This window comes from Delphinapterus leucas, chromosome X, assembly GCF_059928025.1.
Source record: "Delphinapterus leucas isolate spDelLeu-1000000601 "Yukka" chromosome X, BTC_Dleu_Yukka2, whole genome shotgun sequence".
In the NCBI taxonomy this organism is placed as follows: domain Eukaryota; kingdom Metazoa; phylum Chordata; class Mammalia; order Artiodactyla; family Monodontidae; genus Delphinapterus; species Delphinapterus leucas.
The window spans coordinates 130,360,592-130,384,309 of record NC_143150.1 but is presented as its reverse complement, the minus strand read 5'-3'; the positions used below and the strand labels follow the sequence as shown (position 1 = coordinate 130,384,309).

At 42.1% G+C, this 23,718-nt stretch overlaps 1 non-coding gene across 1 annotated transcript; it reads right to left on the bottom strand.

The window, feature by feature from the left end:
* Positions 1 to 396: 396 nt before the first annotated feature.
* Positions 397 to 503, bottom strand: LOC115804227 (U6 spliceosomal RNA). Its single transcript, XR_004025094.2, has one exon. It is a non-coding gene; the product is annotated as a U6 spliceosomal RNA (small nuclear RNA).
* Positions 504 to 23,718: the final 23,215 nt, after the last annotated feature.

The window sequence follows — 23,718 nt, the reverse complement described above, 5'->3', positions numbered from 1 at the left end:
GCTCCACAACGGGGGAGGCCACAACAGTGAGAGGCCCGCGTACCGCAAAAAAAAAAAATAAAGTATTATTCTGAGCGTTTGTACAGTAGGGCCCATGTCATGGAAGGATTACAAAAGAAATCCCCAAATACGTGAAGGTGCTTTTTCTCTAGAGTCTATAAAACACATTTTGTAACTTAAAGAGTTTCGCTTTTGTTCTGCTCCAGAGATAATTTCTCAAATAATTACTAGTAAAGTGGTTTAGCTGCAGAGAAGTTAATCTTCTGGAGGAAACCGTTTGTCATTCTCCTAATACTATTTACACAATTCTTATTAACGTATCAGCCTAATAACTTTTTTTTTTTTGCCTCTAAGCATTTATTTTATTTATTTTTTTGCATTCAGAATCTTTATTTAAAAAATATGGAACGCTTCACGAATTTGTGTGTCATCCTTGCGCAGGGGCCATGCTAATCTTCTCTGTATCGTTCCAATTTTAGCGTATGCACTGCCGAAGTGAGCACCTAATAACTTTCTAAACAGGGTGACGGGTAACGGGAGGACGATTTCTAATCACTCAGGAGCCGTTTAAGTCCCCTGTGCGCTTTAAAGCACAGCTACGCATTCCTCAAAGTGCTTGCCGAGAAATTTCCCTCTATTTCGGGGGCTCTGATTTTCAAACATTCACATATGTCTGTTGCTGAAACATCTTCTCTCACCCAACACTTTAACCCCCTGAGAGAGTGTGCGCAGACAATCATGAAAGGGTTTAAGCAAGAAATCAATTCTAGAAAAGACACATATATGTTTGGCTTCTAGGTAACACATGTGGCCAGTTTGAACTGAAATCTGTCTGAACAGAGACCCCATGAAGGTTCATCATCCACAAAATTCTTTACTCATTTGTACAGAACTGCTGTTTTACTGAACGTTAACAGCATTTTGATCTGAACTGATAATTGTTTCTATCGCGGTTGTTTATTCCAGGTATACTATGTCTTAGCACTGTGCTCTACATGCAGACATAACAACAACAACAAAACACACCCACAGAAAACCCAATCAAAACATGGGCAGAAGACCTAAACAGACATTTCTCCAAAGAAGAGATACAGATGGCCAAGAAGCACATGAAAAGACGCTCAACATCGCTAATTATTAGAGAAACGCAAATCAAAACTACAATGAGGTAGCACCTCACGCTGGTCAGAATGGCCATCGTTAAAAAGTCTACAAATAACAAATGCTGGAGAGGGTGTGGAGAAAGGGGAGCCCTCTTGCGCTGTTGGTGGGAATGTAAGTTGGTGCAGCCACTATGGAGAACAGGATGGAGGTTCCTTAAAAAAGTAAAAATAGAGCTACCATATGATCCAGCAATCCCACTCCTGGGCATATATCTGGAGAAAACCATGATTCAGAAAGATCCATGCGCCCCTATATTCATAGCAGCACTATTCACAATAGCCAAAACATGGAAGCAACCTAAATGTCCATCAACAGATGAATGGATATAGAAGATGTGGTACATACATACAATGGAATATTACTCAGCCATAAAAAAATGAAATATTGCCATTTGCAACAACATGGATGGACCTAGAGATGATCAGACTAAGTGAAGCAACTCAGAAAGAGAAAGACAAACACCATAGGGTATCACTTATATGCGGAAGCTAAAATAGGACACAAATGAACATATCTATGAAACAGAAACACAGACATAGAGAACAGACTTCTGGTTGCCAAGGGGGTTGTGGGGTAGGGGAGGGAAGGACGGGGAGTTTGGGGTTAGTAGATGCAAACTATTCCATATACAATGGATAAGCAACAAGGTCCTACTGTAGAGCACAGGGAACTATATTCATTACCCTGTGATAAACCGTAATGGAAAAGAATATGAAAAAGAATATATATGTATATAACTGAGTCACTTTGCTTTACAGCAGTAATTAACACAACACTTTAAATCAACTATACTTCAATGGAAAAAAAAAGAAATGTAAATGCAGACATGTAATTTCAGGGCTCACAGGAACCCCTATGATATAATGAGCGTCATGTAATAGGAAGAGGTCTGCATGAGAAGACCAAATTCTGTTTATCCATTACTATCTGTGTCCCTATATGAGTTTGCTCATCTGTAAAGGAGAAAGTAAGAAAGAGGTGATGGTGGTACTAAAAATACCACGTAGTTTAAAGCCTAGACAAGTGCTGGAGGAATAAAATGCACCGATGTATATAAGAAAGCCTTAAAGCTGGAGTAGAAGAAAGTGAAGGAGGTCTGAAAACCTACACAGAAGGGTGTGTCGGGAAGTGCAGCCCAGCTCAGCTCAGATGACACAGTCCAAACCACCCAGATGGGGACTGCACGCTCAGATGGTGAATCTGATGTGTCAGCTTGACGGGGCCACAGGTGCCCAGACAGCTGGTTAGACATTAACTCTGGGTGTGTCTGTGCGGGTGTTTCTGGAAGAGGTTAGCATGGGAATCAGTGGATGAGGTACAGCAGACGCCCTGACCCTAGTGTGGGTGGGCGTCACCCAGTCCCTGGAGAGTCTGCGTGGAACCAAAGGCAGAGGAAGGCTGACTTTGCTCTCTTCCCGACTGCGTGAGCTGCGACGTCCGTCTTCTCCTGCACTGGGAGTCACAGCATCAATGTTCCTGGTTCTCTGGCCCTGGGGCACACCCATCTCTGGCTTCTGTCTCACCAAGTCACTATCACTTTCCCAAAGACGCCCCGTGCTTCGTCGCCTCCAGCCCCATCACTCCACTTTTCATCCCTGCATCAACTCCCCTATATATTCTGCCTCACCTTATGAAATCTCAAGGCTCTCCCATCCTTCAGAAAACCAGAAGTCCCATCCTGAAATGAAAGCTGTCCCCCTTCAAAGCATAAGAGGTCAGTCACCCATCCAAATCTTCATAAACGCTGTTAAAGTAATGAGCTCAGGGCTTTTGTATGCAACACCCAACACAGGATTTCAACTTTTACCTGCATCGTCCTTGAGCCTTTTAGCGTGTGTTCATCTCATCCTTGTGTGCTCCTTGCAGGTTCCTGCGTGGCAGGGTCCCTGGGTTCTGCTTCCTTGTACACCCCACCCTCTGCAAAGCCTTCCGCAGCTGAAAGGTACACAGTACGTGCCTGTCAACGGACTGATTCCTGTTGTGATGGATAAGACCCACTCCCTGGTAACCATTTAAGGGCGCTGAATCTCTCCTGCTGTTAGCAGCCATTCGATAATAATACCCAATCAGCAGAGATCAGAATCTCACCCCTGGTATAAACATTTCTCTAAACGGCACTGTTTCTAGGTCTGCATGGCAGGCTCCTTAAGACAGGACCACCCAAAACTCAAGGGCACACAACGTGTGCCCTGAGTGTTAATTTTGTTTCACTGCCGTGCTTTTCAGTAAAGCCTGTATTTTCACGTCTTGCTACTGCTGCAGGGTCCGAGAAATACCTCCCTTGGATGGGATGGCGATTTCCATGTTAGGCTGGGGCAACTGAACCGAGGGCAAGGTCACGGCCTGAACGCATTGTCTCATAAGAATTACAGAGTGGCTGTCAGCCTGGGCCTCCCACGTGTGAGAGGTGGTACTGAGCCACGGGGACCCACTTGGAGTTCCACAGACGGGGCATCCCCTCTCTTCCTACTCTGCCTGCGTACCTGCATCTCCATCCGTTGGGAGCATCCCCCATGCACCTGTGCCCTTGTCCACCAGGCGTGGACTCAGATGCACCCGCTCCATGGATTCTGAGACAGGGCTGGGGAATGTCATACAGATTAATATAACAGAAAAGGCTTATATATTGCAGGTTGTCACCCCTCCTGAGGCTTTTTAACGCCACTGGTTCCCCCTCATTCTCTTGTCGCTGTTGCTTTCTTTTCAGTAACATTCACTTTTTGGAAGAGACCCACACACCTCTGTACCGGGTGGTGCACGTGGCAACGTATGTCATCATTTTACTTACACCCACCAGCCCTAATTTCGGGAGCCCCTTAGCAGCCTGCTTCATTCTTAAGCCATATGCGATGTGGCCAACTCTACATTCCCTCTATATTTATCAACCTATTTCACTTTCAACAATTTTAATTTTTAAACATGGCTGATTAACCTTTTAAGATGATGGTGGATGTAATGGTGTGTAACTGAACATAAAGGTTAGAATATTTCCTTTCCAGTCCCCCCCCCACCAGCCCCCAGGCTCATTCTGCATGTATCAGTTATTCGGTAAGATTTCTTTTAGCTTCCAGCTTCCAAAGAAATGCCTATGGAAAGCAGAAATGGTGCCTGAGCAGAAACATCTAAAAATTTATTTTGGCATCTCACTAAATACCTAGAAATTGGGTCTAATCTAAAAATAATTCGGTCATAGTTTTTCTTTCTGTCCTTTTGAGACCCCATCATTCTATAATCTTGAAGCCATGCTCACCAATAACAAAAGGAGTATTCTTTTTGGTGCCATTGTTCGGTCTGCTTAGATCATCCATTTATTCAATCCATGTCTCAGGAATTACGCAGTGGTGGAAAGTAGCTACGATTTGGAGGCATGGTGTCTATTAAAAATTAAGCAAGCGTTCGCCCCTCTTGGTCACCAGTGACCTTTTTGTATCTAATCTTTTTCTCGGCACCTGTTAGCAGAGCAGACTCTCTTCACTTAACTACTCGAGGCTTCCTAGAAAAACCAGCTTGCCATGGCCAACCTTCCATAGAACCCAGGCTGCTAGGGAAGCACAGGGAAATCTGGGCTTCGTGCATTTGGGGCAAAGCTCTTACAGTGCACAGGTGTACACAAAGATGCGCCAGAGGGGGGCTTTCCTGAAGCCTGAAACTAACAACAAGCTCAGGAAAATTAACTGGTCACTTGACATTTAAGCAAAGATCTCGTGCAGACACCGATCTGTCAGCTGGTCTCGTTCAGAAAGTTATTGATCCAGCAGTTGTTTATTGATTTTTACACCACTCCTGCTCTTAAAAAAAAAAAAAAAAAAAAGGAAACAAACCCTGCAACTAACTTACTTTATCTCATACGCGAATAATACAATTGTAAGAAAAAGCAGGATGCTTCCCAGAATTCAAATCCTTCGCATTTGTCTTATCGTTTCTTTGCTTTACAGTTGTGAAGGAAGCCTAGCTTACCTAGGAGAGGGGTCTGCATGTAGGGCTGCAGCCTCCCTCTGCCGTAGGTTTGGGATATGTACCACATGCAACAGACACAGAATTATGAAAACGGAACCCTGGGCTGTCAAACTGCATCACATCCATGGTGCTCTTGTACGTTCCTTACGAGTAATGCCTCTTCTTACCTTTCTCTGCTGCGCACAGAATTCTTATGTGGGATTTCCTACAAATACAAGTCTCGAGGGGCTACAGGAAGCGGCAGTCTTTCCCAGAGGCAATCTGGAGTACTCCAATAGTGGTGCAGTTGCATTGGGTGGAGCTACCAATCTCAAGCCCCTGAACACATCTGCCCCAAGGCCAAGGGCCTCCCGTGGTCCTCTGTCCTCAAAACTGTAGCAGCCCATTGCCCCTGGAAACCCTGTTGGTGTCCAGACTTCACAACGGGGTGGAGCCTACTCTGGGGATCTTCTCCTGTTGGGAGGAGACGAATGGTCTGGTGAGCATGGAAGGTTTCCAACCGTCTCCACCAAGAGGAGCAAACACTGATAGGCACGTGCGCGTGAGAAGGTGTTTACAGAGACCGGCGCGCGCGCGTCCGAAGGGGCCCTCCTAGGCCGCAGAGCAAGATGCCTGATAAGATTTAACACAGTCCAGGAGGAGGCAGGGATGAGGGGGTGCTGGGGAGGGTGGGAGTCCTCCGCCATAATCAGAAATGTGCGAATGACATTTAAGTCCATGAAGGGTCCGGGGATCAAAGGGGTGATAGAAGCAAGGCCTGTGAGCAGGATTTGGGGTGCCAGATGTTTTCATCCAGCTTCAGGGCGGGGAGAAGTGGGGAGGGCACCCAACCCTACAGCCTTTTACATACGCTAACGAACCTCAGTGGCATGGAGGACGAAGGGCTTTGGTAGCATCCCCCATCTTCCTCTTTAAAGGGGAGGACTGAGGACCACACAGTTCATCATCTCTGAAAGAGAAAGGAATTCCACGTTCAAGATGTAAATCAAAACCCCTTTAATCCCATTCATTCGCTCCTCTATGCAGAGGACCCTAGCTTTGGAAGCATTTTCACAGCCACTCCCCCCAAGCCCCCCACCCGGCACCGAGCAGACAGCGCACAATCGTTGCACATCCGATCCCTACTGATGGGGGGGCGTGGTTTACGGAGCACGTGCGTAAATGCGCGAATAGCAGTGCATCTTCCAGGGATGCGCAGACACAGAAGGCCGCTCCAGGGAGCAGAGGCGCCTGGGCTTCAAGGATCACATTTGGCGAAGTGATGTGCTGTGCTGTCCAGCGTTTGAAGGATCCTGAACAGCTTTACTTTCAAGGCAGAGGAGAGCGTGGAGCTTTCCAGGCCTCCCTCCGAGCAGGGGGATCCTCGGGCTTTCAGGTCTCTTGCTCCTTTTCCTGGCCAAGAATGCCCCATGGGATCCTTTGAACGCCCTGCCAGTTGCAAAGTGCCCTCATTTTCATGGATGCCCTTGAATAAGCCCATTCACGGAAGCTTTCCCACAGCCCGGAAAGCCATCTGGGCGCGCCCGCTCGGGTTTCGTGCGTCTTGGTGCCAGAAAGAGAAGAGGCACAGGCCTCTGCTTGGCTCCTGAAAACATTCCTGGGCTGGTGCGTCATGGGTGTGAGAAACCGCCTGAGAGGAACAGAGGGAAAGCTGTCCCCCCAAAACAGTCCCCGAACCCACTCTGAAACGAATCTTCTTGGAAGAACCTTACAGGATGGGGAAAGCAAGTCTTTCAGAGACTTAACACTGTTTATCAAAATGGTGTTTATAAACAAGGGAAATGAACGGCAACTTGTCAAAACCCTATTTCTTCTGCAATTTTACGTCCCAAAATATTGATGGAAGGGGTAGGGCTTTTCTTGCATAAACAAGGCCACCTAGTAGAAAAATGTAACGCCTAGACTTTTCCCGAATTATCTGTGTTTCTAAAGTCATGGGGGACAGACGGGCGGTTGGAGGGAGCCTGGCATTTAAAGCGTATTGTCACCATTAGGAGGAAAAACAGGTTATTCATTCCTTCATTCATACAAATGTAAGGTGTCTGGCTGTGCTTGGCAGCTAAGGGGGAACCCAGCAGTAACTGGGCACCCCTCCCCAGGGGACCTTGACAATGTCTAGAGACAGTTTCCACTGTCTGAACGGGAAGGTTGTCACTGGCTTCTAGGGAGTGGAGGCCAGGGATGCTGCTGAACATCCTACAGTGCCCAGGACAGCCCCCCAGGGCAAGTGGCATCCGACCCGGAAAGTCAGTAGTGCCGAGGTGGAGACACTCTGACGCTGAGTAAGGAGGAAACAGCCATCTCAGTCTTTAGGAGTCACTTTGGCAGGTGTCATCGTGATATCAAAACTCAGTTTTTCCTGTCTGGTGAGAACTGTGTGCACCATGCAAAGGAAGGATTATCTAAATATCCCTCATATTTAGATCAGAGATGCAACAGGTATGTTTCAGTGGCTAAAATGTGGCTAAATATGCAAGGTTAGAGAAACTGCATTTTCTACCTAAATCCTATCTGGATCCCACCCTCTGCCCCCCAGGGCAGAGCCAGTTGGACCAAAACCCAAGCCGCTAAGACTAACGCATGTTTTGTCTTTGTTATTCTGTTTGCTCCATCCGACCAAACTCCCTGTCTTCCGGTCACGTTCCTGTGGTTTGCAGGGTACAAATATCCCCTGCTTGTTCTCTTGGCTGCTTTTGGTGTAATGTCTTTCTGAACCTGTACAGGTTCAGCCGATACACGACACATTAAATATTGTAATTCTACTGGTACCCTCTCCTCTTCCAAAAGTACACCTCTACCTTTTACATCCATTTCTAAATTTCTTGTCTCTGTCTGTATAAGGCATCCCCCCCTCATCCTTTTCCCCATATATTTCTCTCCTAATCAGTGGTAGATAGCGTGTCTCCTTTTAAAGCTCATAGACAATTTGAACATTACATAGGAAATCACATTTCTACATCAGCCTGCTTTCTGAATCCTGCAGGGGTCTGCATCGCTTCCTGCCTATTCCTACATATCAAGGATTAACCCGTTGACATGTCATCTGAGGCCACGTGAGATCTGGAAAACACCCGTGTGTCAGTCTTGACGGCTTTTTACCTCTCGGTGAATGTTCTCTGTTGAACTGAGGCTGTCTGAGGATCTCACACATCAACAGTTCTTCCTTAGCTCTCTGCTCGTATTCTCACCCACAGAATGAGCTCCTCGCTTCCCTCTCTCTACCCAGATGCTACACAGCTTTGAGTTCCAACCCAGGCCATGGCTTCCTTCTAGTTCTAGCACCTGTGTGGCCCCGGATGATCACAGAATTTTAGAGTTGGAAAAGGATCTTGGGTGTGATCTGCTGCTATTCTTTCATTCACTGGGTGAAAGAAAAGGAAGCAAGAGAACGCAAATATCCGGCACTACTACTGGCAGCTTTTGTCCCGAGCTTATTTTTGGCTGCCCTGTTGGAAGGCGGGGACGGTGTCACATCCATCTTCCTCTGAAGCTACATCTCACCGCGCTGAGCACGTGATGGGTGCTCATCACTCAGGCACTGCGTGCTTTCTGTGTATGTGCTTCGTTCTTCTATGCATGCTTCTGCCAGAGGAACTCACCCTACAAACCTCATGCCAGGCAAATGGTTAGAGGGATTTGGAAATAAGCGGTGAATTCAGCCATCAAAAGTCAAATTCAAAGCGGGGATGCAAAAGAATGCTCTTTCAGACTATTGCTTCTTTGTCTTGGTGGGCAGATTCATTTCTCCTGCCGTGGAAACTGCATTCGTTTGCATCAACTCTTAGTTGCTTCCCAGAGGCAAACAGCTGAAGGCCACTGTCACCCTGAGATATACTTGCTTAAAAGTGTGCATCCAGTTTACAACCCCTCCCACATGATTCCCTTTTCCCCAAACCCAGCTACTTGCCATTTTTTTCCATCTTCTGACGCTCATTACTTAATTCTATAAATGTGCTGAGTCATGACTTCTGTTCTATTTCTGGAGAGGCGAGCCTCCCTCTTGCCTAAGAGTTATTCTCTTACGTAACACATGAGTTTTGACTCATTATATGTTTTTCTCAAAGAGAATAGAGAGTTCGTGACTCAGGTGTGGTCATTCTGGTGTAATAAAATCAGTAATTTGTTTTCTAGCTCTTATGTTATTCTGATATTCAGGGCTGCTGCAAGAGCATCTGGGAACTGGTTTTAGGGTATACACGTTATTTCATCCAGAAATTTTAAAATATTCTTTATTAATTCTTTAGGGGCCATGGTCTCAGCTGCCGCTCTGCTCAGTTCAGCGTCCAGCTGCCTTCGATCCCCATCTCACATACTACAGACCTGCTCTTTCTTGAGGAGCCAGAGAAAGGAGGTATGGGAATTTTCTCTTTGCTCTCCTTCTGGATAGCTCAACCATGCTCCTCTGAGAGCCTCAAGACAGAACCGAGCTTTCAACACCCACCCCAATGGAGAACCAGGCGTCCGCTGTGCACATTTGTTATTCTAGAAATCTACCTTGAGGTTATGCAATTTACAATGCTTTTCAGGAGGAGGAAAACCACCCGAAGCATTAACATTTGTAGCCAAACCTCAGCTTGGAAGAAGTGGCCCACAAAGATGCAATCATCCCCAGCAGCTAAGCTTTGCCCTCACCTGTCCTCCAAGCCACTCATATAGTAAGTTAAAATGCATGACTCGTAACCTCCCTGCAAACAGTTCCACCCGGGAGATACACTGCTGCTGCCACTCCCCTTAAGCTGTTAAAAGAAAAGTGCCTAGGTCGGCCATTTATAAAAATACCAACAAATAGAATTAATACAGAATCAGCCAGGAATCTGTGTCCCTCCTGAGCCATACTTCAGGGAAGATATACCTCTCTCCAGTTTTTACCCTTTTGTCTACGCAAACTCAATTCCTCTAACACGTACTCATGAACCATGTCTTATACATGTTTTCTATCCCTTTACTGTGTGTGTGTTTTACACCCAAGAAAATATCATTTAATTTCCAGGTAGAGTATGAGAGAAACTAAAATGATGAAGAGAAAGACCGTGGCATGACTGCAACCAATCCTGCTAACTTAGCCCCCAGTTTAACATAGTACTACTACTGGGCTTCTCTGGTGGCGCAGTGGTTGAGAGTCCGCCTGCCCATGCAGGGGACGCGGGTTCGTGCTCCGGTTCCGGGAAGATCCCACATGCCGCGGAGCGGCTGGGCCCGTGAGCCATGGCCGCTGAGCCTGCGCTCCACAACGGGAGAGGCCACAGCAGTGAGAGGCCCACGTACCGCAAAAAAAAAATAAAAAATAAATAAAAAAAAAAAATAGTGCTACTACTACTACTATTTGAAAATGTACTTTCATAAATAACTAAGCTTTGTCATTACTTGAGCACGGGCTATCTATTTTTCGCAGGGTGAAAGGTCAAGCTTAACTGTCTGTTAGTAGACAGTCTCTTAACTCCTGTTCCATACAGGAAACACTATACCCTGTGTCAGAATTTTCCTTTAACCTATTGCACTTGTGGACCGGACTCAGGAAGCTCAACAACTACTGCAAACCACACAGAAATGCAAGAGCCTGCAATCCCAAAGAATTCCAACCTAAGACATGCAGGGTTTGTTCTGGTCAAGGCAATAGTGAATTAACTGTGGTCTTACCTATTCTTTGCCTGGAAAAGAAGACACTAAACCCAGCTGCAGGAACGACCTACGTCCTTGTTACCATGCAAACCATGGAACTAAAAGGGTTCTGGTGACAGGGCCAGCACATATTATTTCTAGCAAACACACACAACTGGACTCTAAAAAAATGTACATACAACATCATCACTGTGGAATTAGATATGCCTGAACGGGATTTTAAACTGTGATGTAGAACACAGTAAATTCTGAATAAGTACATTCCTACTAAAATATACTTACCCGAAGATGAAAGAAACTAACCCCCATAATTAGTGAACACTATGGTTAGTAAAGTTCCTTTGAAAATATATGGAACACAAGCATTCATAGGGAACAGAAGTGCATAAATAAGTACATGATATTTTATACTGAGAGTAACTGCCTTTCAAAATTTTCTCTGTATTTATTTTACATTGGATCAATTTAAGATGTTTTATGAGAGATTCACTCTATAGAACAGAGAACTATATTCAATATCTTATAATAACCTATATTAGAAAATAATCTTTAAAAATATCAATATATGTATAATTGAATCAGTTTGCTGTAGCCCTGAAGCTAACACAATATTATAAATCTACTACAACTTCAATTTTTTAAAAAGATAATTTATAAGAGGAACATAATAAGAGGTTAATAAATTTGTACTGACTCAAAAATTAATAAACAGATATATTAAAGTTGGTTATTTTGGAAAATATGATCATATATTTTTCTCAAAATTCACAAATTGATCAAATTCCAGTAACGAGATTTACCTACAATTACTACATTTGCTATTATTATTATTTAATATCTAATTAGTGTTAAGAAAAATAACCTAGGAAAGTCATATATGTTCTTTCTAGAAATAAATAATTGCTAAAACAGAGTAAGTTTCCCCAATCTAAATATAAAAGGGGGCAAGTTAAAAGGTTAAAATCCAGTTTTCTACTTCCAACGAAAAGTGAATGGCTCATTCACAAAAAAGAAAACTGCAGGCCAATATCACTGATGAACACAGATGCAAAAATCCTCAACAAAATACTAGCAAACAGAATCCAAAAGCACATTAAAAGGATCATACACCATAATCAAGTGGGGTTTATCCCCAAAATGCAAGGATTCTTCAATATACGCAAAACAACCAATGTGATACACCATATTAACAAATTGAAGGATAAAAGCCATATGATCATCTCAATAGATGCAGAAAAATCTTTCAACAACATTCAACACGAATTTATGACAAAAACCCTCCAGAAAGTAGGCACAGAGGGAACCTACCTCAACATAATAAAGGCCATATATGACAAACCCACAGCCAGCATCGTTCTCAATGGTGAAAAACTGAAACCATTTCCCCTAAGATCAGGAATAAGACAAGGTTGTCCACTCTCAATACTATTATACAACATAGTTTTGGAAGTTTAAACCACAGCAATCAGAGAAGAAAAGGAAATAAAAGGAATCCAAATCGAAAAAGAAGAAGTAAAGCTGTCACTGTTTGCAGATAACATGATACTATATACAGAGAATCCTAAAGATGCTACCAGAAAACTACTAGAGCTAATCAATGAATTTGGTAAAGTAGCAGGATACAAAATTAATGCACAGAAATCTCTTGCATGCCTATACATTAATGATCAAAAATATGAAAGAGAAATTAAGGAAACACTCCCATTTACCACTACAACAAAAAACCTAGGAATAAACCTACCTAAGGAGCCAAAAGACCTGTATGCAGAAAACTATAAGACACTGATGAAAGAAATTAAAGATGATACAAAAAGATGGAGAGATATACCATGTTCTTGGGTTGGAAGAATCAACATTGTGAAAATGACTATACTACCCAAAGCAATTTACAGATTCAATGCAATCCCTATAAAACAACCAGTGACATTTTTCACAGAACCAGAACAAAAAATTTCACAATTTGTATGGAAACACAGAAGACCCTGAATAGCCAAAGCAACCTTGAGAAAGAAAAACGGAGCTGGAGGAATCAGGCTCCCAGACTTCAGACTATACTACAAAGCTACAGTAATCAAGAAACTATGGTACTGGCACAAAAAAAGAAATATACATCAATGGAACAGGATAGAAAGCCCAGAGATAAACCCACGCACACAGGGTCACCTTATCTTTGATAAAGGAGGCAGGAATGTACAGTGGAGAAAGGACAGCCTCTTCAATAAGTGGTGCTGGGAAAACAGGACAGCTACATGTAAAAGAATGAAATTAGAACACTCCCTAACACCATACACAAAAATAAACTCAAAATGGATTAAAGACCTAAATGTAAGGCCAAGCGCTATATAAAACTCTTAGAGGAAAACACACACAGAACACTCTAGGACATAAATCACAGCAAGATCCTTTTTGACCCACCTCCTAGACAAATGGAAATGAAAACAAAAATAAACAAATGAGACCTAATGTAACTTAAAAGTTTTTGCACAGCAAAGGAAACCATAAAAAAGACGAAAAGACAACCCTCAGAATGGGAGAAAATATTTGCAAATGAAGCAACTGACAAAGGATTAATCTCCAAAATTTACAAGCAGCTCATGCAGCTCAATATCAAAAAACCGAACAACCCAATCCAAAAACGGGCAGAAGACCTAAATAGACATTTCTCCAAAGAAGATATACAGATTGCCAGCAAACACATGAAAGAATGCTCAACATCATTAATCATTAGGGAAATGCAAATCAAAACTACAATGAGGTATCACCTCACACCTGTCCGAAGGGCCCTCATCAGAAAGTCTACAAACAATAAATGCTGGAGAGGGTGTGGAGAAAAGGGAACACTCTTGCACTGCTGGTGGGAATGTGAATTGGTACAGCCACTGTGGAGAACAGTATGGAGGTTCCTTAAAAAACTAAAAATAGAACTACCATATGACCCAGCAATCCGGCTACTGGGCATACACCCTGAGAAAACCGTAATTCAAAAGGAGTCATGTACCAAAATGTTCATTGCAGCTCTATTTACAATAGCCCGGAGATGGAAACAACCTAAGTGCTCATCATCGGATGAATGGATAAAGAAGATGTGGCACATATATACAATGGAATAGTACTCAGCCATAAAAAGAAACGAAACTGAGTTTTTTGTAGAGAGGTGGATGGACCTAGAGTCTGTCATAGACAGTGAAGTCAGAAAGAGAAAAATAGATACCATATGGTAACACATATATATGGAATCCAAAAAAAAAAAAATGGTTCTGAAGAACCTAGGGGCAGGGCAGGAATAAAGACACAGACATAGAAAATGGACTTGAGGACATGGGGAGAGGGAAGGGTAAGCTGGGACGAAGTGAGAGAGGCATGGGCATCAATACACTACCCAAATGTAAAATAGATAGCTAGTGGGAAGCAGCTGCATAGCACAGGGAGATCAGCTCGGTGCTTTGTGACCACCTAGAGGGGTGGCATAGGGAGGGTGGGAGGGAGATGCAAGAGGGAGGAGATAGGGGGACATATGTATATGTATAGCTGAATCACTTTGTTATAAAGCAGAAACTAATGCACCATTGTAAAGCAATTATACTCCAATAAAGATGTTAAAAAAAACTGAAGGGCTCAAAATAAAAAAAAGCATGAGGCCTCTTACATAATAGAATATGTGAGTCCTGAAGTTAAAGCAGAAAAACAAAATAAGTGGAAATAATTACGGATTTGGGGCTACATCTCTTTCATATCTTCATTCTCTGAAGAGCAAATGAAATAGGATTATCATTGAATAAATAATATCAGTCAATTAATTAAAGATCCAGAATCCAAATGACAAAAGTTTAGAAAGATGAATACCAGTACTGTCTATTTATAATTACCCTGGAGCATTTTTAAAAAAATTATTTAAAGTAGCTAAGCTCCCTGTAATTCCTGTGGGTAATCTAAGAACAGATTAAATTTTCAATTATAAATATAAACGTCTGTGTCAGGAAAAAAACAACTTTATAGTTTATGTTTTTCTTCTTTATTTAGGGTTGATTATAAGTCTATTTCTTTTTCTTTTATAAATTCATTTATTTTTATTTTTGGCTGCATTGGGTCTTTGCTGCTGCACGCGGGCTTTCTCTGGTTGCGGTGAGCGGGGGTTACTCTTGGTTGCGGTGTGTGGGTTTCTCATTGCAGTGGCTTCTCTTCTTGCGGAGCACAGGCTCTAGGTGCGCGGGCTTCAGTAGTTGTGGCATGTGGTCTCAGTAGTTGTGGCTCGCGAGCTCTAGAGTGCAGGCTCAGTAGTTGGGGCACACGGGCTTAGTTGCTCCGCGGCATGTGGGATCTTCTCAGACCAGGGCTCAAACCCGTGTCCCCCGCACTGGCAGGCGGATTCTTAACCACTGCGCCACGGGGGAAGCCCCTAGAAGTCTATTTCTATCTTGAGAATATTAATGCTTTTATTTTTTAAACATGCCCAACTGAATTAAATCTTACATGTTCTGACATGATGTATCAATGGAAACAAGACATGGTATTTTTGTTTGTTTGTTTTTTGGCTGCACCACATGGCATGTGGGATCTTAGTTCCCCAACCAGGGATCAAACCTGTGCCCCCTGCAGTGTTAGCACAGAGTTCTAACCACTGGACCAGCAGGGAATTCCCATGGTATCTTTAAAGTACAGGTTCCAAAAGCCTCGGCGTTTTGCCAAACTTAGTACCAAAAGGAACATGCTCGAAGCCATTATCAACACTGAGCTAAACGTCAGAGAGGCTGAACATGGTAAGATGGGGATTAATGTGTTTGGTCTAACAAGTAGGTAGCACAGCAAACATCTGTCAACACCAGCACCCATGTAACAAGACTTATTAAGGACAGCAAGGGCTGCATGAGAAGAAAGCAGCATGTGTGCACTACAGGAAGAAAATTTCATGCCCACAGATGCCTCCCTGCTGGACATCACAGAAGGGTGAACACAGGTAAGACACATGCTTCCATAAAGTTGGCTGCTAGTATAAAAGGAAGAAGAAAACAAAACGGGCAACTGCCCAGAGTATATAGGTGATGCCCTTGAATTCTGCTGATTCCAGACGACTGACATGGTTGGGTCCCTCCAACATCAGGAACTAAAAAAGCAACCCTGAGCCATTTCAGATAAGCTACGCTCAGGAGGGCTCTTTATAAAGTTGATTGTTCTGACATCTGTGATTCCTAAGACCCCGGGGACCGGGGTGAATTTAAGCTTGCCACTCCCATGGTCACCTCCATCAGAAAAGCGTATGTTCCAGTCCCCGAGCATTAAAACCGGGCACTAACCTCCTACTTGATGACAACTGCCCTACGTTAGCCCATGACAAAACCATGCCAATGTCATCGACACTCGCTTTCTGCTAAGGCAGGTAAGTGGTCCTCCTTACTGATCCCTTTAGGGAATTTCTGTAGAGTCATTCTCAATGTTTGTGGCAACACACTGGCTGCTGGGACACACTTTTTGTTACTGGGCAGCTTTGAAGAGCCCTCAAGTCTTGGACATCAAGAGAATACCAACAGAACACAGACCAATTTGAGCCTTGATAAACGCCCAGGTGTTCTTAAGTGGCAACGGAGCTTACCCCACACTAACACAGGTCTGGTCTTACACTGAAAGGTAATTTGGACACGACTGGTCAACTGAACACGTGATTCTTATATGAAGCTACCCGCCTGAGATTAGCGATTACAAAGAAACAAAATTACTTCTTGTTAAAAATCCTACAAATCTCCCTATTTGATGTGGGATCACCTAGCACCAGACTCTGTAGGCCATGTGAAAATATAGACCCCGTGTTGCCAGGTCTTCCAATTTTTAAGAGAAACATAAAATCAAATTATAAAATCAAAATTTAACCAACTTAAATGCTAATAAATTACATTTATATACATAGCAGCTGTCATCAGGGAAAAATGGGTGAAGGGTACACAGTATCTCTCTACTTTTTCTTGCAACTGCATGTGAACTTATGATTATTTCAAAAAAAAAGAAGAAAAGCTTACGTTAAGAAAAACAACAAAATACGCCAAGACACATATTAATCAAACTGTCAAAAATTAAATACATAAAACATATTAAAAGCAGCAAGGGAAAAACAACAAATAACACGCAAGGGAATCCCCATAAGGTTAACAGCTTATCTCTCAGCAGAAGCTCTGCAAGCCAGAAGGGAGTGGCAGGACATACTGAAAGTGATGAAGGAGAAAAACCTGCAACCAAGATTACTCTACCCAGCAAGGATCTCATTCACATTTGATGGAGAAATTAAAACCTTCACAGACAAGCAAAAGCTGAGAGAGTTCAACACCACCAAACAAGCTTTACAACAAATGCTAAAGGAACTTCTCTAGGCAAGAAACACAAGAGAAAGAAAAGGCCTACAATAAAGAACCCAAAACAATTTAGAAAACGGGAATAGGAACATACATATCAATAATTACCTTAAATGTAAATGCACTGAATGCTCCCACCAAAAGACACAGATTGGCTGAATGGATACAAAAACAAGACGCATATATATGCTGTCTACAAGAGACCCACTTCAGACCTAGAGACACATACAGACTGAAAGTAAGGGCATGGAAAAAGATATTCCATGCAAATGGAAACCAAAAGAAAGCTGGAGTAGCAATTCTCATATCAGACAAAATAGACTTTAAAATAAAGACTATTAGAAGAGACAAAGAAGGACACTACATAATGATCAAGGGATCGATCCAAGAAGAAAATATATCAATTGTAAATATTTATGCACCCAACATAGGAGCACCTCAATACATAAGGCAAATACTAACAGCCATAAAAGGGGAAATCGACACTAACACAATCATAGTAGGGGAGGTTAACACCCCACTTTCACCAATGGACAGATCATCCAAAATGAAAATAAATACGGAAACACAAGCTTTAAATGACACATTAAACAAGATGGACTTAATTGATATTTATAGAACACTCCATTCAAAAACAACAGAATACTCATTTTTTTCAAGTGCTCATGGAACATTCTCCAGGATAGATCATATCTTGGGTCACAAATCAAGCCTTGGTAAATTTAAGAAAATTGAAATTCTATCAAGTATCTTTTCCGACCGCAACGCCATGAGACCAGATATCAATTACAGGAAAAGATCTGTAAAAATACAAACACATGGAGGCTAAACAATACACTACTTAATAACAAAGTGATCACTGAAGAAATCAAAGAGGAAATAAAAAAATACCTAGAAACAAATGACAATGGAGACACGATGACCCAAAACCTATGGGATGCAGCAAAAGCAGTTCTAACAGGGAAGTTTATAGCAATACAAGTCCACCTTAAGAAACAGGAAACATCTCCAATAAACAACCTAACCTTGCACCTAAAGCAATTAGAGAAAGAAGAACAAAAAAACCCCAAAGTTAGCAGAAGGAAAGAGATCATAAAAATCAGATCAGAAATAAATGAAAAAGAAATGAAGGAAACGATAGCAAAGATCAATAAAACTAAAAGCTGGTTCTTTGAGAAGATAAACAAAATAGATAAACCATTAGCCAGACTCATCTAGAAAGAAAGGGAGAAGACTCAAATCAATAGAATTAGAAATGAAAAAGGAGAAGTAACAAGCGACACTGCAGAAATACAAAAGATCATGAGAGATTACTACAAGCAACTCTATGCCAATAAAATGGACAACCTGGAAGAAATGGACAAATTTTTAGAAATGCACAACCTGCCAAGACTGAATCTGGAAGAAATAGAAAATATGAACAGAACAATCACAAGCACTGAAATTGAAACTGTGATTAAAAATCTTCCAACAGGGGCTTCCCTGGTGGCGCAGTGGTTGAGAGTCCGCCTGCCGATGCAGGGGACACGGGCTCGTGCCCCGGTACGGGAAGATCCCACATGCCGTGGAGCAGCTCGGCCCACAAGCCACGGCCACTGAGCCTGTGCATCTGGAGCCTGTGCTCCGCAACGGGAGAGGCCACAACAGTGAGAGGCCTGCGTATCGCAAAAAAAAAAAAAAAAAAAGAAAAATCTTCCAACAAACAAAAGCCCAGGACCAGATGGCTTCACGGGCGAATTCTATCAAACATTTAGAGAAGAGCTAACATCTATCCTTCTCAAATTCTTCCAAAATATAGCAGAGGGAGGAACACTCCCAAATTCATTCTACAAGGCCACCATCACCTTGATACCAAAACCAGACAAGGATGTCACAAAGAAAGAAAACTACAGGCCAATATCACTGATGAACATAGCTGCAAAAATCCTCAACAAAATACTAGCAAACAGAATCCAACAGCACATTAAAAGGATCATACACCATGATCAAGTGGGGTTTCTTCCAGGAATGCAAGGATTCTTCAATATACGCAAATCAATCAATGTGATAAACCATATTAACAAATTGAAGGAGAAAAGCCATATGATCATCTAAATAGATGCAGAGAAAGCTTTTGACAAAATTCAACACCATTTATGATAAAAACCCTGCAGAAAGTAGGCATAGAGGGAACTTTCCTCAACATGATAAAGGCCATATATGACAAACCCACAGCCAACGTCATCCTCCATGGTGAAAAACTGAAAGCATTTCCACTAAGATCAGGAACAAGACAAGGTTGCCCACTCTCACCACTCTTATTCGATATAGTTTTGGAAGTTTTAGCTACAGCAATCAGAGAAGAAAAGGAAATAAAAGGAATCCAAATCGGAAAAGAAGAAGTAAAGCTGTCACTGTTTGCAGATGACATGATACTATACATACAGAATCCTAAAGATGCTACCAGAAAACTACTACAACTAATCAATGAAGGTGGTAAAGTTGCAGGATACAAAATTAATGCACAGAAATCTCTTGCATTCCAATACACTAATGATGAAAAATCTGAAAGTGAAATCAAGAAAACACTCCCATTTACCACTGCAACAAAAAGAATAAAATATGTAGGAATAAACCTACCTAAGGAGCCAAAAGACCTGTATGCAGAAAACTATAAGACACTGATGAAAGAAATTAAAGATGATACAAATAGATGGAGAGATATACCATGTTCTTGGGTTGGAAGAATCAACATTGTGAAAATGACTCCACTACCCAAAGCAGTCTACAGATTCAATGCAATCCCTATCAAACTACCGCTGGCATTTTTCACAGAACTAGACAAAAAATTTCACAATTTGTATGGAAACACAGAAGACCCTGAATAGCCAAAGCAATCTTGAGAACGAAAAACGGAGCTGGAGGAATCAGGCTCCCTGTCTTCAGGCTATACTACAAAGCTACAGTAATCAAGACAGTATGGTACTGGCACAAAAACAGAAAGATAGATCAATGGAACAGGATAGAAAGCCCAGAGATAAACCCACGCACATATGGTCGCCTTATCTTTGATAAAGGAGGCAGGAATGTACAGTGGAGAAAGGACAGCCTCTTCAATAAGTGGTGCTGGGAAAACTGGACAGGTACATGTAAAAGTATGAGATTAGATCACTTCCTAACACCATATACAATAATAAGCTCAAAATGGATTAAAAACCTAAATGTAAGGCCAGAAACTATCAAACTCTTAGAGGAAAACATAGGCAGGACACTCTAGGACATAAATCACAGCAAGATCCTTTTTGACCCACCTCCTACAGAAATGGAAATAAAAACAAAAATAAACAAATGGGACCTAATGAAACTTCAGAGCTTTTGCAGAGCAAAGGAAACCATAAACAAGACCAAAGGACAACCCTCAGAATGGGAGAAAATATTTGCAAATGTAGCAACTGACAAAGGATTAATCTCCAAAATTTATAAGCAGCTCATGTAGCTCAATAACAAAAAAACAAACAACCTAATCCAAAAATGGGCAGAAGACCTAAAGAGACATTTCTCCAAAGATATACAGACTGCCAACAAACACATGAAAGAATGCTCAACATCATTAATCATTAGGGAAATGCAAATCAAAACTACGATGAGATATCATCTCACACCAGTCATAATGGCCATCATGAAAAAATCTAGAAACAATACATGCTGGAGAGGGTGTGGAGAAAAGGGAACACTCTTGCACTGCTGGTGGGAATGTGAATTGGTACAGCCACTGTGGAGAACAGTATGGAGGTTTCTTAAAAAACTAAAAATAGAACTACCATATGACCCAGCAATCCGGCTACTGGGCATACACCCTGAGAAAACCGTAATTCAAAAGGAGTCATGTACCAAAATGTTCATTGCAGCTCTATTTACAATAGCCCGGAGATGGAAACAACCTAAGTGCTCATCATCGGATGAACGGATAAAGAAGATGTGGCACATATATACAATGGAGTATTACTCAGCCATAAAGAGAAACGAAACTGAGTTTTTTGTAGAGAGGTGGATAGACCTAGAGTCTGTCATACAGAGTGAAGTAAGTCAGAAAGAGAAAGACAAATACCGTATGCTAACACATATATATGAATTTAAGGGGAAAAAATGTCATGAAGAACCTAGGGGTAAGACAGGAATAAAGACACAGACCTACTGGAGAACGGGCTTGAGGATATGGGGAGGGGGAAGGGTGAGCTGTGACAAAGCGAGAGAGAGGCATGGACATATATACACTACCAAACGTAAGGTAGATAGCTAGTGGGAAGCAGCCACATAGCAAGGGATATCAGCTCGGTGCTTTGTGACCACCTGGAGGGGTGGGATGGGGAGGGTGGGAGGGTGGGAGACGCAAGAGGGAAGAGATATGGGAACATGTGTATATGTATAACTGATTCACTTTGTTATAAAGCAGAAACTAACACACCACTGTAAAGCAATTACACCCCAATAAAGATGTTAAAAAAAAAAAAAGAACTGAATCCTACTGAATCTTCAAAATTATATTGAAAAATTCTGCATACACCCAACCTCAGAAGGAAAAACAAATTACAAATTTATTTCTTTGAGAGTCAAGAAAAGTACAATATAAGAATGTTTATTCAACAAGACTTTAGATGAAGCTTTCAAAAGTGAATAAATCCAATAAAAGCTTTTTTTGTTTTGTAAAAAAAAAGAAAGAAAAAAAAGAACAACAACAACAAAATACTGTGAAAAACACCTCAACACATTTAGCTGGGAACTCTGTAATCTCTGATGTATAAAATGATGGCTCTGGCTGAACTGCCATGATATGACTGTTCTCTTTTTTGTGGTTACTGTTGACATACATTTGTTCTGGCAAATAACTGACCTCATGAAAGGTTTTACCTTTAAATTTGGCAAAAAGCATCTTATATTTGTAATGTATACCCATGATTCACCGAATGATAAAGTGTGTGGGTCTTGGAATTCCCTACTGGTTCCCAAGGAGGCATGTCCTTTGACACTCTGTAACAGTGTTTTTTAACAAAAATATGGATTTGAGTACAAAAAATGAACTCAGGCTGTGTAGGTAGAAGCTATAAGGGACTCTTATCCAAGGCTCAAAAATGCTTGTCCAGGGCTTCCCTGGTGGCGCAGTGATGGAGAGTCCACCTGCCGATGCAGGGGACACAGGTTCGTGCCCCGGTCCGGGAAGATCCCACATGCCGTGGAGCGGCTGGGCCCGTGAGCCATGGCCGCTAGGCCTGCGCGTCCGGAGCCTGTGCTCCGCAACGGGAGAGGCCACAACAGTGAGAGGCCCGCGTACCGCAAAAAAAAAAAAAAAGCTTGTCCAAAGCTAACTGTAAAACAAATTAAAATTATATTTGAATTATAGACTTTGTGCATCATAAAGCAGAATTTGGGAATCCACTTTCCCATGCCAATTCTAAACTTTGTTTCCTGCAGTGTTTATGTAATTTTCACATTTAATAAATTTGGCTGGTCTCTCTGAGGAGCTTCTGGCATCGCTATTTTTTGAGATACATTTTTGACTTTCTAAGTTTGCTCGTAACTGTGTGGAGGATTCCAGAGTTCTGCTGATTTGGATCCTGATGGTGTATATACCTTCATTTGTACATGAGAATAGCAGTTTTATCAGTTCACTTAGTTATGATTAAGGTCCGGGTCATCAGTTCCTATTAGCCAAAATCTAAAATGTGATAACACCAGTGAAAATGGCCATCATTAAAACGCTCTACAAATAGCAAATGCTGGTGAGGGTGTGGAGGAAAGGGAACCCTCCTACACTGCTGGTGGGAATGCACGTTGGTATAGCCACTATGGAAAACATACATGTAGGTTCCTCAAAAAACTAAATATAGTTGCCATATGATCCTGTAATCCCACTCCTGGGTATATATCCAGAGAAAACCATAATTCAAAAAGATGCATGTGTTGGTGGGAATGTAAATTGATACAGCCACTGTGGAGAACAGTATGGAGGTTTCTTAAAAAACTAAAAATAGAACTACCATATGACCCAGCAATCCCACTACTGGGCATATACCCTGAGAAAACCATAATTCAAAAAGAGTCATGTACCAAAATGTTCATTGCAGCTCTATTTACAATAGCCAGGACATGGAAGCAACCTAAGTGTCCATCATCGGATGAATGGATAAAGAAGATGTGGCACATATATACAATGGAATATTACTCAGCCATAAAAAGAAATGAAATTGAGATATCTGTAGTGAGGTGGATGGACCTAGAGTCTGTCATACAGAGTGAAGTAAGTCAGAAAGAGAAAAACAAATACCATATGCTAACACATATATATATGGAATCTAAGAAAAAAAAAATAGGTCCTGAAGAACCTAGGTGTAAGATGGGAATAAAGACTCAGACCTACTAGAGAAAGGACTTGAGGATATGGGGAGGGGGAAGGGTAAGCCGTGACAAAGTGAGAGAGTGGTATGGACACATACACACTACCAAACGTAAAATAGCTAGCTAGTGGGAAGCAGCCACATAGCACAGGGAGATCAGCTCGGTGCTTTGTGACCACCTAGAGGGGTGGGATAGGGAGGGTGGGAGGGAGGGAGACGCAAGAGGGAAGAGATATGGGAAGATATGTATATGTATAGCTGATTCACTT